We start from the raw sequence: 18,642 nt of genomic DNA, 5'->3' as shown, positions 1-18,642 counted from the left end.
ATTCTGGTGCAGGGTGATATATAAGGATCTAGCTTTAGTTTTCTACAAGTAGTTAACCAATTTTGCCAGCACCATTTACTGAAGAGGCTGTCTTTAAAAACCAACTTTTTTAAACAAATATTTGTAGGGCCAAACATAGGAGAAGAACTCTGACTAGAACTATGAGAAAGTCTTGAGAGATGATTACCAGGATCTTGGAATTTAACATAAAGAGCTTAGAATTTACAAATAAAGTATATCTTTCTTTATGCTCTTATGAAAATTCAGTATGGATTTTTTTCAATATTTGTTTCCTCAGCCAGAAACTTACATTCTCCCTAAGAATATTGAGAATGCCTGCTGGTTCATGCCTGTAATCCTAGTACCGAGGAGGCTGAAATCTAAGGATCAAGGTTCAAAACTAGCCCAGGCAAGAAAGTCTGTGAAACTATTGTCTCCAATTTAACATCAAAAAGCCAGAAGTGGAATTGTGACTCAAGTGGTAGAGCCCTAACATTGAGCACAAAAGTTCACAGACAGCTCCTTGCCCTAAGAGACACACACACACACACACACACACACACACACACACAGAATATTGAGAATGAAGACAAACATGAAAACTGAGTTAAAATAAGAATAGCCTAAAATAGAATGATATAATGGAGTCATAAACAACCTTAGTTGTCCTGAGGCCTAGATCACTAAATATTTTTAAATGTTTCATATGATTTTTACCTCTCTGGATACTCTTGTGATAATTTGTGATAACCAAATTCTTGCAAATTACATTTTAAAATCAACATACTTTTTGGTTGGTCTGCCTTGGTTTACAAAAGTGTCAATCAAAGCTGTTTGTTTTATTAGTCTTTTGTAATATGATTTTTTCATCCCTCAACTCCTTGACTTTAGAACCTGACTTTATAGAAGGTTCAGAAAATTTATACTCTCTTACTGGCAAGAGAATATATGCTTTCAAGTATCATATCAGTCATAAGAGAAATATCAGTTGGCAATCGCTGCCAAGTCATTTGAAATAAGAGCCATCCTTTGGATGTAATTGTAAAAATTCTGTTCCATCCTGCCACTCTGTCTTCTCTGTCTTAAAAGTACATCAGACTGCCTTTCCTTACATACCCCAGCCCCAGAGTGTTAATGAAAACCTGACGTCTTCCAGTCTAAAGGCAGGATCTGAAACTATTTCTTCCTTATTGATGTAAAATATATCATTTGGGGATCTATACAATATTACTTGCTTTCCTTATTGATGAATCTGGCTTGTAGGTGTTTTCATATTCAGAAGTCTTTAAAATATAGCGTTTACTTTTAATTCCTTGTTTTTTCTATTATTTACTAAGAAACAAAGTCTGTTGACATACCCTTGGTGAAGTCTGTAAGGGAAGAAGGTGAGATTTGAGAGGAAAAAGTCCTTCTTACAATGCCCTTCTTTTCCTAAGTCTTGCCAAGGATTCTATTTGGTAAGTGATTAAACCTGACCCAGACAGTCAGCAAATGTAGGGTAGATTTATCGCTTCTAAAACAATACCTTCAAAGACTGTCTCCAAGAAAACATGGCCCAGAGGCATCCCTTTGATTGATCTAAAAGTCTCTAAAGAGTTGCTTCAACAGCAAACAAAGACTTATTATACTTCTGTCCCGGGAGCCTTTGACATTTTATGGTTTTATGTGGAAATATGGAGCAGGAGTCAATAGGGACCCTGTAGTCTTTCCTTGCTGGGATTGTACATTCATTAGACCAAGCAAAATCAGCTACTTTGCTTTTATGACCTTATGTGGTGTATTACTTATCTGGTTTACTGCATCCAGTAGCCAGTGCACACATATGCTTCTGTTCAGGAAAGAAAAATAAGGGAAATGTCCATGTACACGTCCATATTCTAGGAAGTGACAACTTAGCAATAGGGAAAAGAGAATTAATAGTATATTTCTCATCACATGTTATTTAAAAGTAATTGTTTTAGAAAAGTTTACTGACTTATTAAAGACAAAGTCTAACATTTTAGGTCTTTGTATGAAATATTTTTCACTGGCTCTATATAAAAGTTTTATCCTCTCTCTAAGTGGAGTTATACATTTTGTGAAGTTCTGTGCTTTTTTCCCCCAGGAAATTCTCATCACTGAAACAGTCTTTCTGTATCATTAACTTCATTTACAACAGTAGCTATGTAATTCACCATATAGTTGTGAACTTTGGCAGAGTGAGTTATTTTTTGTTAGTTATTATATTCAGAAGATATTATCTCGGCAATAAGCACTACAGTAAGCTTCATTTTATTTCATTTCATTTCATTATTTATTTGTGTGTTTGCCTGTACTGGAGCTTGAGCTCAGGTGTGGGAGCTATCCCTTACCTTTTCCACTCAAGGTTGGTGCTCTACTACTTGAACCACACCTCTGCTTCTGGCTTTTGTTGGCCATTAATTGAAAATAAGAGTCTTTCAAATTCATATTCCTGGGCTGGCTCTGAGCTGGGATCCTCAGATCTCATTCTGCTCAGTCATTAGGGTTATAGGCATGATCCATTGGCCCCTAGTCACCAACAGCTCTATTTTAAAGAAGAACAAAGCAGAAACTTTGAATATTTGAGTACTTTCTCATTTCATAGCACACAGCAAGGTGAAGTTTTAACACTGTGAATTCTTTGGCATTGTAATGGAAGTCCCTTGATACTTTGTTACTCTGCCATTGTTAAGGGGAGCACTGTGATCATAATACATAAAAGCAGGGTTGATACCTGAAAGGTCCAGAAGAAAGAGTTCTACTTCAAGCCAACTATTTCCAAGTCCTAAAGTCATCAAGAATTGGCTTCATAGAACAATATCCAGTACAGTGACAATAACCCCCAAACACTGATTGAATGCAACACTTGTCTCTAGATGTGGCTATTTGTAGGAGCAGCAGATTAAATAAAATAATTTGTTAGAGATGCCCATCAATTGTTTTGTGAGGACTTTAAGAGAAGCAGGAAACATACCCAATTTATAAGGAGAAGAGTTGAGGTAATGGCGGAAATGATCCCTCCTCCATGATCACGCTGAAGAAATCATAATTGTCTTCCCACTGATTCTTCTATCAATGGAGAGCTGTAATTCAATAAAAATCAATATACAGCCCTCTAACTACCTTATTCCTTATTTCCCCATCCTCAGACAAAGAGTATCCAAACTGTCTGAGAAACCAAGTCAATTTGCTCAACAAGGTTGAGATTCCCTTCCGTGAGCATAGCATTTGGACAACAGAAATGGTGCTCATTTTGTTGCTCATTTGCCAGATGTGTAATCTCACCTGTGTAAGGGCTGATGAAGACTGACATTTATTCAGAGCCATTGGAGCCTCTTCTGAGAGAAGAGTGTCTATGCATTTTCAAGAAAGTGAGTTAAGCTGACTAGTTTGGCAAAGTTCATAAAGTACTCTATGTTTTTTTCTTACTCAGCCACTTCTCTTACTGCTTTTCTTGTTTTGTTTTGGTGAAACTGCTTTTAGCAAAGAAGAAAACTTCTTTGATTTTAAACTTTTGGAAAGGGTTCTGATTCCCTCTCACTTGGCCTAACTCCAAGGAACTCCCAACTTGTTAGCATAGAATGCCACTTCCTTAATTCTTACCATTGTTGCCAGACAACCATGGATATCCTGATCATAACAGATTCCCTTGGGACCACAATTTGATTAAAACTCCAGTGTTTGAGAGATATAAGCAAGGAGCTTCTGCTAGTAATAACAGAGTGACAGTCACTTGCATGAGACTGCAGTAGATACTGTATCATGATGCTAACTCTCTATGTAGCACTGAGGCACTTATCCCCATATGCTGTAAACAAAGTCTGCTCAGAACTCACCTCTGACTGTTACTTTTGGGATTGCCTCAGCTGCTGGAAGCTGTCTTCTTCAAATCTTAGAGTGCTCCAATGAGCCAGTCCATAGGTGATGAACATGCCATGCAGAACAATATGATCTTTTCTGTAGAAGTTGAGGCTGCTGCTTCAGCATGGCAGGGTGATAGTTCATCAGCTCTCATCTCTTAAGCAGCATTAGCCAGAGAAAGATGTGGAAAGGGTAGACCAGCAAAGAGAACAGTATATGCTAAGGCAGATCATTACACATCACTGTGAGATGCTTGAAGAAAGATGAAGAATAGAGTAAGAGAAAAAAATATATGTGTGTTCTGTGAGCATCCTGGACTAGTGAGTGGCCAAATAAGACACAAGAAAAATTTTGAGAATAAAGTAGTTTGGATTTTTTTTTAATTTTAACAATTACTTTTTTCGTCAGTCATAGGGTTTGAACTCTGGGCCTAGGTATTGTCCCTGAGCTCTTCAGCTCAAGGCAAGCACTCTACCACTTGAGTCACAGCGCCACTTCCAGTTTTCTAATGGTTTATTGGAAGTAAGAGTCTCACAGACTTTTCTACCCAGGGTTGGCTTTAAACTATGATCCTCAGATCTCAGCCTCCTGAGTAGCTAGCTCATCAACAATTAACATTTTTAAAGGCCACTGAATACCAATTAACAGGGAGGTATATAGACTGTGGGCTGGTCGTGCCTTAATTAAACGTGTAAGCTCATTGTCTGAGAGACAGAATGTGCATGTCCTTGAGATGCACTCTATATCTCTCCCATGATTTGGGGTATATCAGAGAGAGAAAAGGAGAGGAGCAGGAAAGAGAAGAGGGATAATGGAAAAGAGAAAAGCGGGAGCAGGGGTCCTCAGTGTGCAAACTGTTTAAAGGAGTAGATATCTGAACAACGTTCATTCCTTTCCATGGACCAGTTGTAAAACACTTTAGGAACATGTGGATATCTTTTCCCAGGGACAATTTCAGATTCCTATTGGGTGACTTTTATCAGTGGAAATTTATATAATAAAATCATTGTCTACAGAATGTCAGACATTCTGGTTACATTTGTCTTAAGAATCTCCTTCCAGGTCGTCAAAGCAGGGCTGTGCACAGTGACTTGTGCCCCCAATCCCAGCTACTTTGGAGGCAGAAATCTGGGAGATTCTGGCTTGACAACCATAGTGGCCAAAACCAAAAAAATTAAATTATATTAACAAGATACTAAACAATCCAGACTTTTCCAGAACTTATGGAAAACAGCATTGAAGTATACCTACCTACTCTAGTTCAACTACAGCAATTACAGTTATTGTTTAACAATGCCACATCAGATGGTGAACATGGTTCTATGAAATTTACATCAGCAATCTCACTTATTACTCATAGAAATCATGTAAGCCAGGCAGTATTATTTTTTTTATTGTGAAAATACCGTACAGAGGGGTTACAATTACATGGGCAAGGTAATGAATACATTTCTTATCAAGCATTGTTGCCTCCTCCTTTGTTTCCCCTTCCCATTCCCCCACCCCACACCCCCTACCCAGTCCTCCCTCCCCCAGGCAGTATTATTTACTTCGTTGTATAAATAAGAAGTGGATACTTGGGAGTTTTAAAGCCCTGCCAAGTTAGCAAGGAGTAGAGATGGAATTTGAACCTTTTGTATCTGTTGCAGACTGACTTTAATTCCTCCATTAAACTGTCCTCTCCAGGAATCCATAGCAAGACTCATCTATTTCACAGCAACTTTCATTCTTTACCTAGTGCTTTCACTTCTATTGTTCTGCTAACAACAGGAATCAGGGTATTTTTACCTCTGTTTTGCTACTAAGGTATTTAGTTTAAGTGGTAAAGCACTTGCATAACTAAATGTAAGTCCCTGAGTTCAAATCCCAATACTACATTTAAAAAAAGTTTCCCATAATACCTAATTCATACAGGATTTCACATTGCCTTAAACTTTTGGACTATATCCAAAAGTTAAATACTTTTATGCATTGTTCATGATAGTCTTGTCCCTCTGGAAATATGTTCTTTCTATTCTATACCATGGTGTCCAGAGCTAAACTATAATACTAATACTACTAATAGTATAGACAAGAATTAGAGATTCCTTTTGTGTAATATTGAGTATAATGACCTTGAATTCCATTGTCGGATAGCAAACAGTTTTACACCTACTACATGCTAAAATCCTGACACAGTAAGTTTCTTTAGCATCTCTGTTGCAAGGCTCCACCGATGGCAGAGAAAGCATGAAAGAGTTCAGTGAATCAGGAGTCATATGAAACTGACAAGCTGTCAGGAAAGGAGTTATCCAGATTCAGGAAATTCTGTAGACATTTAAGCTTATAATAAAGGTACATGAGGGAGCAAAAAATCTTTTAAGCAGGCATTGCTGGTTAGGCATGTGCAAGAGATGGGTATAATTCACTTTGATTAGATGCCACCTGTAATAGAGGAAGCCATAAATTTCCATAGAAGTGAGTAGAAAAGACATTATAGTAGTGTTTGGAGAGTCTGTACCTTTCCCAGGCAGGCCCGGGATGGTGCAATAATGAGGAAAGAGCTACAATGAGCAAAGTCCACACACAGCACTATAGGACTAGTTTCCAAATGTTATTTAGCAACCTTGTCCTAAGTGTTTATTTCCCTTATGGGCTTCAATGGTAAAGGTCTGAGTTTTGTAACTGGGACACCACATCATCCAGAATGCCTGTTACAAGTCCCTTTAGTCATAATTGGCATTTAATTTACAAGACTTCCTTGTACATGTGGAGGGGTGGGGATGGATTTTTGTTGGAATAAGCTATGAAAGTAATCAGGGCAAAAATAACTGGATTCAAAGTTGAACAAACCATTGAAATCTAAAAAAATCACAAGGCAAATACTCCGTGGTGAAGATGTCTACAGAAACATTCATGATTTCTTGTTTACCATTTAAGATCTAGACTCAGGCCAGTAGAAAAGGGGCATTCTCTGCTTTCTAATTACTACCTACTAGGCAATACAGACACGGAACAAGCTCTGTAGCAAGCTTGGCATGTAGCTAGTCAAGCTGAATGTAGGTTTTAGAAAAGCATACATAATCTACTCAAAAGAAACCAGGGACTGCATGTCAAACATGAAACACAAAACAGAGTCACAGAAGAGAGAATATTACATGTTCTTCCTTGAGCACATTTATGATGAAGAGAAGTTTTCTTCCTTTAATCCAATCTATTGTTCCTTAAGCTGGCTTGCAATTTAGCCCAGAGCTAATTTCTTCCCCCTACCTTCCATAGACATAGCTCTGTCAGTGACCTCATGGCACTTATGTGAAAGAGAAGAAGGCTTGTACCAGGGGATTGGGAGATTGCATTTAGGAGTTAGACATCATTAGGAATGAGAACCTGAGCACAAATATTTAAAAATGGCCTATAGGCCCTGTCACTTGACATCAGATCTTGACTTAATCTCTTTCAGTGCGTTATGCCCCATCAGGTTCCATTTCCTCCCAGCACCATTGTGGGGCCCTTCAATCTTAGATCCTCTGCTTACACTGAGATCAAATAGCAACCGTGCTTGGATTGCACAAAATTTCAAATTAAACAAAAGTCCTATTTCACATTGAGAAAGAATAGCACTAAGAAAATATTTTTACAACAATGACAAAAACCCACCCTGAATCCAGTCATCCCAGGGCCCACAGTGCTGTTGACCACTGAAGCAAAATATTATTCACACTGTGGTTACTCAGGTAATTTCTCCATGCCATCTGACATTACCTGGGTTCTCACAATATGAGTCAGGTTCTCCTTCAGAAGGAGTCATTCTCATGTATGCCTCTTTGACTTTATACTTTGTTTAGTCCATTTTGGTGAAGCCTCCCAGTAGTCTGTATTCTGTATCCCCTCTCTATACTGTTTCTCATGTCTATAATTTCACTGCCTCTGAAAATTTATGTGATTCTCAATTTTGGAAGTCTCTGAACTTTCAAAGCACAAGATTTTGTATTTTTGTTTCTGTTGTTATGGGCATTTGATATTTTCATGTGGCCTAAGAGCCTCTCCCAGGAAGGATGAAAAAATATATTTAAATTCATAATAAATATACATAGGCTTACAACAGACACAATTATACACAGGTACATTGACCAGCCTATTACACAACTTTGAAATAATGCATCATAGTTTAACAGTGAGCTTAAAAAGCAAGATCTAATAGCAAGACTAATAACTATAATTTCAAAGTGGTGGTAAATGTAAATGATGTTTCTAAATCTCTGCAATGATATAGTGTAATATAGAAAATTTGAAGTTTAATGATAATTCGTAGGTCTTACTAAATGCATGGTATGTGGAAACAGTATGGTAAGTTTGCCTAAATTCACAATGGAATTTTAAAAACACTCAATTTCAGAAGTAGATGTTTGAAAATTCCTAAATCTATCATATTGAGAACCCCTGATTTACTATTTAAAGGAATCCTTTATTATTGCCTTATCAAAACTACTGGTAAATCAAAAAAAGGTCACATACCTGCTTGTTTCTTTGTACCTCTTTTTGAGAAGAGACTAAACAAGAATATGTAGGTTATGATAAAATTGAATTATAACAGCTTTTGCATAGTGCCCATGTGCCAAGTCAGTCATAAGTATTATCTAAATTAGTTGCATATACATTTACCTGACAAAAATGTAACTTTTGCTTCTCTCTCTCTATATGTGTGTGTATGTATATATGTGTGTGTATATGTATATATATATATATATATGTGAGTATACACACACACACACACACACACATACACACACACACACTTTTACATCCCTATGTGTCCCATGAAATTGTGTTTTAGTTAATGGTGATCTTGGCATTCACTTATCTTGGTTCAGGTAATAAAAGCTATCACTAAATTGACAGTAGCAGTACATGTGTGGAATAGGCTAATATGATACAATGAGAAAAAGATTGGATATATTGCTCAAGACAGTAAAGGCAGCCAATATTTGATGCAAGAGACTAGAGATTTTTGGGAAAGTAATACAAATAGGAAAGTTAAAACACAATGAGTGGCGGGGGAAGGGGGAGGGAGATGGGAAGGGATGGGAAGGGGAAACAAAGGAGGAGGCAACAATGCTTGATAAGAAATGTACTCATTACCTTGCCCATGTAATTGTAACCCCTCTGTACGGTATTTTCACAATTTAAAAAAAAATCACAATGAGTATGTTTAGTGAACCATACCATGATAGTCTCTTAATCCGTCTTCCCCCTGTATCAGCACAATCTGCAATTGTCTCAATTGCAATAGAATGTGAAATATTATAATATATGAAATCAGATTGTAAAGTATTCGTTACATTTTTAGTATTCTAAAGTAATCAAACTTTTTTCTTTCTCTCAGAAGGTAAAAAGGAGATTAAAAAGAACCATTCTCTTGGGTCATGTTCTATATTCAGATCCTGAACTTTCCATCTTTATTTCTGGGAGGCTGCAAGAAGAGATGTTAGTAGACTTTAAGGAAATCCAGGAATCAACTATAATCCCAGCTATTCAGGAGGCTTAGACCTGGGGTTGATGGGGGGGGGACCACCTTTCAAAGCTGGGCTGGCACAGAAAAGTTCACAAGAAAACTCTATAATTAACCAACAAAATGTTGGATTGGAGATGTGGTTCAAATGTTAGAGCACCTCCAAGCAGGAGTACAAGACCCTGAGTTCAAATATTAGAACACACACACACACAGAGAGAGAGAGACAGAGAGAGAGAGAGAGAAAGAAACTTAGAATCTTTGGGTTCTTTATGTTTGTTTTGTTTTGGGTATTTTGGCATGCAGGAATCCCACGGCCTCACTCATGCTAGAACACTCTATCACTGAGCTACCTATATTCCCAGTTATTATTTGATGCAACTTTTATTTTTTACATCTGATAAGAATGAAAATGCATGTTTCTAAGGAGTTAAGTTATATGTTAAGTTTGCAGCATTTTCAAGGGTTGGCTGATTCAAAATTAAGGATTGGAATTCTGAAGAACATAATCAGAGATTTACCTATTTTTGGTTTGACATCTGATATTTATTACAGGTATAGTTATTGGAATTTCTATAAAGTTGAGAGCATAGGAAATAGACTGAGTTTATATGGTTTACTATTTATTAGATTAAAACTACAGTTAGCTGAGTGTCCATGGCTCATACCTGTAATCCTAGCTATTCAGGAGGCTAAGATCTGATGATCGTGGTTCAAAGCCAGCCCAGACAGCAAAGTCCACGAGACTCTTATCTCCAATTAACCACCAGAAAACTAGAAGTGGTGCTGTGGCTCAAGCGGTAGAGGGCTTACCTTGAGGTGAAGAGCGCAGGAACAGCACCCACACCCAGAGGTCAAGCCCCACAGACCAACAAAACAACAACAACAAAAAACTACAGTTACCCAATGTCCTAGATCAGAAAAAATACCTAGTGATTGGGAGTGTATTAGTACTGACTAGCTGAATGAGGTCAGAATTTGCAATGTTTTGAAAAACCTTTCAGAAGAGGTAGCTTTAATTAGGAAACAACACAAACATCTTTTTTAAAAAAGAAAAGATCCAAATTAAAAGTTTCACTGAGAATATTGTATGAAGTGTATGTAGTTGGTCAGAAAAAAATACCTTGGGGGAAGAACCCAAGAGTAAAAGAAAGCAAACCTGGAAGGGAAATCCTAGAAGGAGGAAGAGTAGAAGAGAAATAGAATTTTGACCATGTGGTAACAGCCACATGCTTATAATGACAAAAGTTTTAAAGAAAAATAATCTGAGAAGTTTTATTAAACTGAATATCAGGAAGAAGATATAAAAGTAACACATTTAACTAAAGTTCTGAAACGATCACTACAGAAAATACAGGAAATAGAAATAGCAAATACAGAACAAATTTTTTACCTGTAATTAGAAATATCAGAGAGTAGGTGGTGATGGTAGTTGTTTGTATTTTTGATTTGGAGGCAAAGCAATGGCCAGGCAACTTTTGGAGATAGGGTGGAGAGGAGGGTTAAAGACAAACAAACCATGAAGTCACTGATGCATTGATGTCTCCAAAGGGATGGAAAGTTAATTTAGAACGGAATTAAAAATTTAGAAGGAGAAACAGATCTTTCTATGAGTCAAGACAGAGTGAAAAATGGGTGTAGTTAGAGAATTAAAGGTCACAGTTAGAAGATGAGAGGCTTAGATCAGAAGATATGAATCTACTCATTAAGGTATGCAATGCAAAACTCCCAGTGAATTACTGGTACTTATTGGCTCAATAACCAACTGAAAAGGGTCAATGTGAGCACTCTCCCCAGAAATTTTGGTTGAGATCCAGATCTCTGGAAAGATGATCAATGTGAAGGCTGAGTGTGAATGAGGACTGAAAGTGAAAGGGGCCAAGTATGAGGTAGTGTGTCAAAACCAGAACATTCTAAGTGATCAGGAAATGTTGTATGTGTATGGGTCAGTTAAGTCAGATTGACCACTTCATGGTTGACTATAAATTCCAAGTTAATTCATGTAAATGTATTTGGAGCTTGAAGTCGGTGCCATTTAACCAAATATAGGACGATGTCATGGGAATGGATTACTTTAATTTTAGGTTTCAGCAAAAAGAAGCCAAGATTGGCCAATGCTGAATATGAAATCTAGTTTTTCAAATTTTGAGACTTGTTGGACTTCAATCGCATGCTGACACACATGTGTAAAATGATGCTGATTCCATCCGGTTGTTCATTCTTTTCTCTTGCATTATACAATGCTGACAGAGTGGCCACATTTCCCAAGAGCTTCCTTTTCCTCAATGCAGATGTTCTTCCAAGTGTGATCTTTTCAGATTTATCCATTGTTTGCTTCTTGTGATATGACTAATTCAAATAATGGCCAACATTTGACTTGGTTCGTCAGACAAAAATTCATGAATCTGCCTCATACCTCTGTCCACGAGAGAACTTCTCCAAGACTCCAGGGTCTTGTCTTTTCTGCAACTAAATAGATCTTCTACTACAGTTAACCAAGAACCAAGTAAGACGTGTGTGTGTGTGTGTGTGTGTGTGTGTGTGTGTGTGTGTGTATTACTTTAATCTTCCCAAGTGTCACTTTCCTTATTTAAAAGGATAATGCATTCTACTATGTCCCGCATACATATATGTGCATTTGCAAGTTTTGTTTCATAGAATATCTTCCTTGCCATATTGAAAGAATAATTGTACTTGTGATGAATTCACTCTCCAAGATCCTTTGTATTTAGACGTGTATGGAGGCATTTTATTTCTGGCACATCTCTGGTCAATCAGGTAGGTCTCTGATCTCTCTGTAGAATGCAAGCTGGGGTTTTGAATGTAAAATGCTAAGACATATTAGCATCCATCTAGATTACTGTTTTTAGAATAGGACAGATGATAGGATGGGTTAAGGGCGTGGAGGAAAGTAAAAAAAAAGTTAAAGAAAAACTAACACAGACCAGATGTTGAATGTCAAGTTTCTACTCTGAGAATAATAAATGTAGGCACTGGGTGGCCAGATGAGGTTAAAAAGCGTGGTACCAACTTAATTTAATAAACAATTAGATCCTCCTCAGGGAGAAAGCCAGTACCAACTGAGAAAAATAATGATTATACGAAAGAATATTTTTCTTTTTTTCTCTATCCCTGTCCCTCATTTGTTTTGGGGAAAAATATATATTCTCAGCATAATCAGGATTCACAGCTATTTCAACTTGTCTGGACTTGAAACATACAAGGAATAAAAGATGGAGGACCAACTTCTCTTTATGGAGCATTTCCCTGGAGTTCTTCACAAAGCAAGGATACTTGACTCAAGAGTTCCAGGAGAAAAGAAAGCTGAAAAAAGGGGGAACACAATCACTGATTTCATCCAATATTCTTCCAAGTGTGTGTCATGTGCTTGACTCATTTGATGACTCCTTTATCACTTAGTAATTACTCAGGGAAGTTCTTTAAAGTCATCACTGGTTTAGATTCCATGCAGAAGAACAGGTGTAGAAACATAATTTGATTAGGGACATAATTCTTCTTAGGATATGAAAGTTTTGATCACTAACCCTTGTACAACAACAAGGTCAATTTATATCCCCACCCCCATCTACTTAGGTTGTCTGCATTGTCTTAGTTTTAGATAGGGACCATGAAAAGTAGCCCCCTTTGTCATTTTTTAATTTCTGTACCTTTTGTCTTGTATGTAAGTTTATTTGACTTGTATAGGGTATGGGGAAACATGGGAATGGTGGGACAAAGGGTGAAGTAATTCAGCAGTGATATTCACTAGACACTATGTTGAGAATGAACTGTACAATTTGTGGGGAAGGGAGATCAGGAGGGGAAAACTGGGAGAAAATGATGGAAGAGGTGACACTGTTCACAAAGAAATATACTCATTACCTGACTTATGTAACTGTGTAACTGTAACCTCTCTGTACATCACTTTTACAATAGCAATTAAGAAACACAAGTAGCCACTGTTAGTGGCTTATAAAAGTACATATTTACTACCTCACAGCTTTCTGCATTGAGTCCAATGAACTGAGTTAAAATTTCTGTATAGGCAGAATTGACTTCCTTCACAAAATCTCTTAGGAGCAATTTCCTTCGAGTTTTTTTTCTTTTCTTTTGATTTTATTTTTCTAGTTCTAGGAACACCTGTGCTCCTTGGTTCATGGCTGCCATCTTCTACCTTAAGAGCCAGGAGCATAGTATCTCTCTGACATTAAGATTTTCATCAAATTTACTTTAGAATGTATTTCACTTTTGATCTTGTGATTGCAGTGTTCTTATTGAATCATCCAAGATAATGACTCCTCATGAGCCTTCATTCAACCATATCTGCAAAATTCCCCTTTTTCCCCATGTAAGGTAAAAGTCACAGGTTCCAGAAACAAAGACTTGGGCAACTCTGTGGACATTATTTTGTCTGCCACAAACAAACATACCCTTAATCTCTTTAACAAATACACTCATTCAACGCTGTCCTCAGTACTGCCTGTGTTATTTCTTCTTTCCATAAATTCAGCCTACTGAATGCCACTCTATTTTTATGTGCTAGAATAGTTGCATGGCTAAAATTAATTTTCTAGATTGATTTTGTTGTTGTTGTCTGTAAAGAGTATGGGTGGTGTTACTAAGAAGAGGGGATGCAAAATGAGTTCTTCTTTTTGGATGATTCATAGCGCAGTCACAACTATGTGGGAAATATTGAAACAGGTTAACTTCTGAAAAAGTAGTCTTGAGATAGAATTCAATGTGAAGGGTATTTTTAAGGCATTGAAAGCAACATCTGAGGAAGGTAGAAGGTCAGCATCAGAAGAAGTTGAGATGAGCAGATTTATTTATCAATGGCCTTCTGTGTCCAGTGCAGGAATGACTTTGGAGCTAAACGGAGTCTTCTAAGACATCCTGAGTTCAGCTGGAGTAAGGGTTTAATGTTGATATTGTTATGTGTTTCTACAAAGGTTGCCTCATATGGTCAGTGAGACAATCTCTGGGGATCCTGATAAACTGTGGGCTGCAAAAGATGGCACCTGCAGTGTCTGGAACAAGTTCTTTCTGGAAGGGGAATTTGGGTAGCACATCACAGTGACCAAGACAAATCTCTTCTCTCCTAGACTGCTGTTCTCTCTCTCTCTCTCTCTCTCTCTCTCTCTCTCTCTCTCTGTGTGTGTGTGTGTGTGTGTGTGTGTATGTATGTCTCTCTTCTCTCTCTCTCCCTCTCCCTCCCCCTCTCTCTCTTGCTTTGTTTTCCTTTTGTTCTATCTAGAGAATGTTTATATCTCCTCCAAACTCCTGTGCTGAAATTTCAAGACCCAAAGATGGTATTAGAAGGTGTGGCCATTCAGAGGTAATTAACTCATGAGGATGATCCTCTCATAAACAAGATTAATGACTTTGCAAGAGATTCATGAGAGCTCTTTCATCTCTTTGACCAGGAGAGGAGAAGACCATTGATGACCTGGGATGCAGGCCTTCACCAGACATGGAGGATGGTGGAATTTCACTGTGGAAAAGTTCTTAGCCTCCAGAATCGTAAAGAATAAATACCTGTTCCTTATATTTGCTCTGTGGAAGTTTGTTAAAACAGCCAAAACAGACCTAGAAACTTGGTAACTTCAAGTTTTTGTTGCATTCCTTCATCTATTTATTTACCTTACATCTAATAATTTTGGCTCCTTAGCATTGACTGTTCACATTTATCGAGTGTGTTCCTTTGGGGTTATAACAAAGGTTCAGGCAGATTCCATGGCTTATGTGGCACCTCCTACTTCTGATTACACACCACACCATAAAGAACAGCTGCAGCCATGAACAGCTTTATGGCCTCCCTAAAAGTATTTGGGAGTTAAAATATCAAAGACTAAACAAAGTAAAGTTTTGTCAATATTTTAATTATGGAAGGGTCAAAGTGGAAACATTATTGCTCCTAAACCAACTTCAAAAATATAGGAGCCTGCTTATTGTACATATCAGATTTTACCTTGAATAATAATGGGAACTATAAACAAATTTTATTCCTTTAAATGAATTCCATTCCTTGAAAATATTGTTGTTATTGGTGTTTTTACTTTGACAACTGAATATCAGGATGCTTTTTTTGGTTAGAGCAATTCTATGTAAAACTAACTTAAACAAATAAGGGCTTGATTTTTTTGTGTTTTCTTAAAATAATATGGAGTCTGGAGATAGCTGGCATTTGTCCAACTCAACTGTCAGGATAATTCTCTTCTCAGATTTTCTTAGCTCTTTTCTTATGGTATGAGCTGATTGCTGTAAATTAGGTATCATACCCACAGCATTTAGGGTAGAATAAATAATAGTTCCAGCATAGTTACTAAACAAATATTGTTCAGGAATTTTCACCTATGTTTTATTTGTGCAGCATTGTATTGAAAACTCATCCTGGATAGAGAAAAGACTAGATAATATTAGCCAATTCTCTTAGAGTGTTGTGAAGTGCACATACAGAGGGAAGGGAAGTGCCTAGCAGACTGCTTACTGCACCAACACATAGCAAGCCTGCCCAAACAAACAGCAAACAAAAATGCCATGTTCAATATTTTGAGCTATATTGTGGCAATGACTTCCAGTGCACTCAGTAAAAATTAAATGGGACAGTTTCCAAGAAATTAATTGAGTTTCTATTGCCAAGTATTATTCTTGGATTATTCTAATAATAATATTTCATAGTTACTCTATTCATAAAGATCACTTTCAGAAGGAAACCTGAGAATAAATAATTGGCTTCAAAGACTGATAAAACTATATGAAAATATAAGTAAGCAAAGTGGTAGAAATTGAATTGTAGTTGCTAGAGGGCATGGGAGGTTTTCTTTAGCAAAGATAACAAAGGAAGCTCTCTCTAGGGGCAGAGAGACTAGATTGATAAGAAACAGAGCTTCCAAATGAAAGGTTTAGCTAGGGAAAAGGTCTTGAGCAGAAAAAAATCTCATATGTATTACAACACATTTTTGCCATTGTTTCTGAAAATTAGCACATAGCACAAGGGTAGAAACAATCAGATGAACTGATTTGAGAGGATTCTATCTATACTAAGGTCTTATATTTAAGTAGAATATAATGGATTGTCATTGATGGATATTTTAACCTGTAAGATTTATGACTTGGTGATGCTTGCTTTTCAAAGATGGCCATGGATGGTATATAAAAGACAAAATGAATGGCTGCAATATGGCAGGGAAAGAAATAGGAAGCTGTTACGTTGTTCTAGGTAAGAGAAAATGTCTTTCAGTGTATCAGTGACAGAATAGAGAAGTGTTCAGATTCAAGTATATTTTTCAAGGTACATCCTTCTGAAATTGTGATTTCTTACACATACAACATGAAGAAAATAAATGGCAAGGATGATTACTATAGTTTTTTACTCAGAACAACTAAGTAAAACAGGAAAGCCATTTACTGAGATGGGAAAAGCTTATAGAAAGAGTTGTTTGGAAATATGTGGAGAATAATAATTCTGTTCATACCAGAATAATTTTCAGAGGCTTATTAGATACTCTAAAGCAAACATTAACCAAACCATATAAGTGTATGTCTATACAGTGAAGGAAAGAGTTTTTGATTAAGAATAAAAAATTAAGTGCCATTAAACTTTATGTATTATCAGATGACACAGAATACCCAAGAAAAGACTGTAAAGAAAACATAGCAGAGGTCAGAGCTCTGGAACCTTGTATTGAAGAGATTCACGAGTAAAAACGATAAGGAAAGTTATGAAAACTAAGAAAAGCATCAAACTATCAGCTTTCAGTGAGTATATGAGTTTTCAGAGGAGAAGGACTACACATTAACCAATGAATTAGGCAATAATGGTGTTAACGGTAGCCTAAAGCCTAGATGAATGATAGTATAGTGAGATGTTGGAATTTAGCATTTAACTGGAGTAGTCTAGAAAGAAACCTAAGACAGGCAAGGGGTTAAAGGTTTTGCATTAAATCCTCTTAGATAATCTGAAAATCTAGCAAGAGCATACAGGAGGATCAAGATTTCTTTGCATGTGTGTTCTTGCCAGTGTCGTGTTGCTTCCAACATGTCTGCTCTTAAGACATGTTTTCATGCCCACGGGAAGTACCAATTAAGAAAGAGTAATTGATGGCACAATAAACTGAAGACAAATTGTCATAGCAATAAATCTCTCTGCATGAGACAATACTGAGATGAAATAGACTTCTTCTCACATGTGTTTTATAGTCAACCTGCCCAGACCAGCAATACTTCACATATAATAAACAAAACTGTTTGTGTAAGCTGGGTTTCAGGATATGGGACGACTGTTAAGACTAACTTGGCTCCATGGCGCATCTCAGATAATGATGTGCAATTGGTAAAGAAGAATTTTTTCCTAAGAGAGGTTGGAAAGAACCCAAAAAAGAAGAAGTGTGTTTCTCCTACTTTCACAGAAGAAAATGTACAGAATTTGTAGATAAATAAAGATTTAAGAAGTTCACAAAGTGCTCTCCAGTTCTAAAACCACTCCCATGCATACAAAAGTAAGAGGAAATCTGTGGGTGAGGTCATCTTAATCAATAAAAGATAAGGAGTCCTTTACTGCCCAGATGAAGACATAGATTTGTGATTACAGGTTGGATTCTTCTTGAAATCTGTAGTGTGATACTGCATGAGAACACAAAGCTAGTCAGCAATAGTGAACCACAGAGGGGGGTGGGGGATAGAGGGAATAGAGGGAGGAAGAAAGGGAGAGATGAAAATGAAAATTGAATAAATCTTTTGAAACTCCCTTCACCTGAAAACATATCAAAAGTTGAGTTTGAAATGTCTTTCCAGAAAATATGGTATATCTGAGATGAATTATTTGAATAAACTATCAATGACTTCAGAAGATAAACTTCCAGGATTGCTTTAGCTCTTTTCTAAATTTTGAACCCAAAATGTTTAAGTTGTATGAAGGCAAAATCTTTCTTGTTCACACTTCTTATGCTAACTCATGGAATACCTATAACCCCCATAAACAGACCACATTACAGATTCTTCTTAGGATGCTTTCTCTAATGGCGTCTCTGTAGCTTATAGTGGAAGGCCCCAAAATTATGTCTGCCTATAAATTAATAGATTACTAAAAATATTTGGGAAATGTGTGGAAATTAATTACCCAAGTTCTATTCAGTCAAATTTAGTCGATACTTTTATAAAGTAGGCAAAGGAAGTTGTTGGCACCTAATTCATAACATTTTTAAACCTGAGCTTTCACAAAATGCTCCCATGTGTGGATTTGCATTAAACTCAGAAGAGCCCACTGGAGTGGATAGTATGGCCATGTTCATTTG

This window comes from Dipodomys ordii, unplaced genomic scaffold (assembly GCF_000151885.1).
Source record: "Dipodomys ordii isolate 6190 unplaced genomic scaffold, Dord_2.0 Scaffold151, whole genome shotgun sequence".
Lineage (NCBI taxonomy): Eukaryota > Metazoa > Chordata > Mammalia > Rodentia > Heteromyidae > Dipodomys > Dipodomys ordii.
This window is presented reverse-complemented; position numbering follows the sequence as displayed.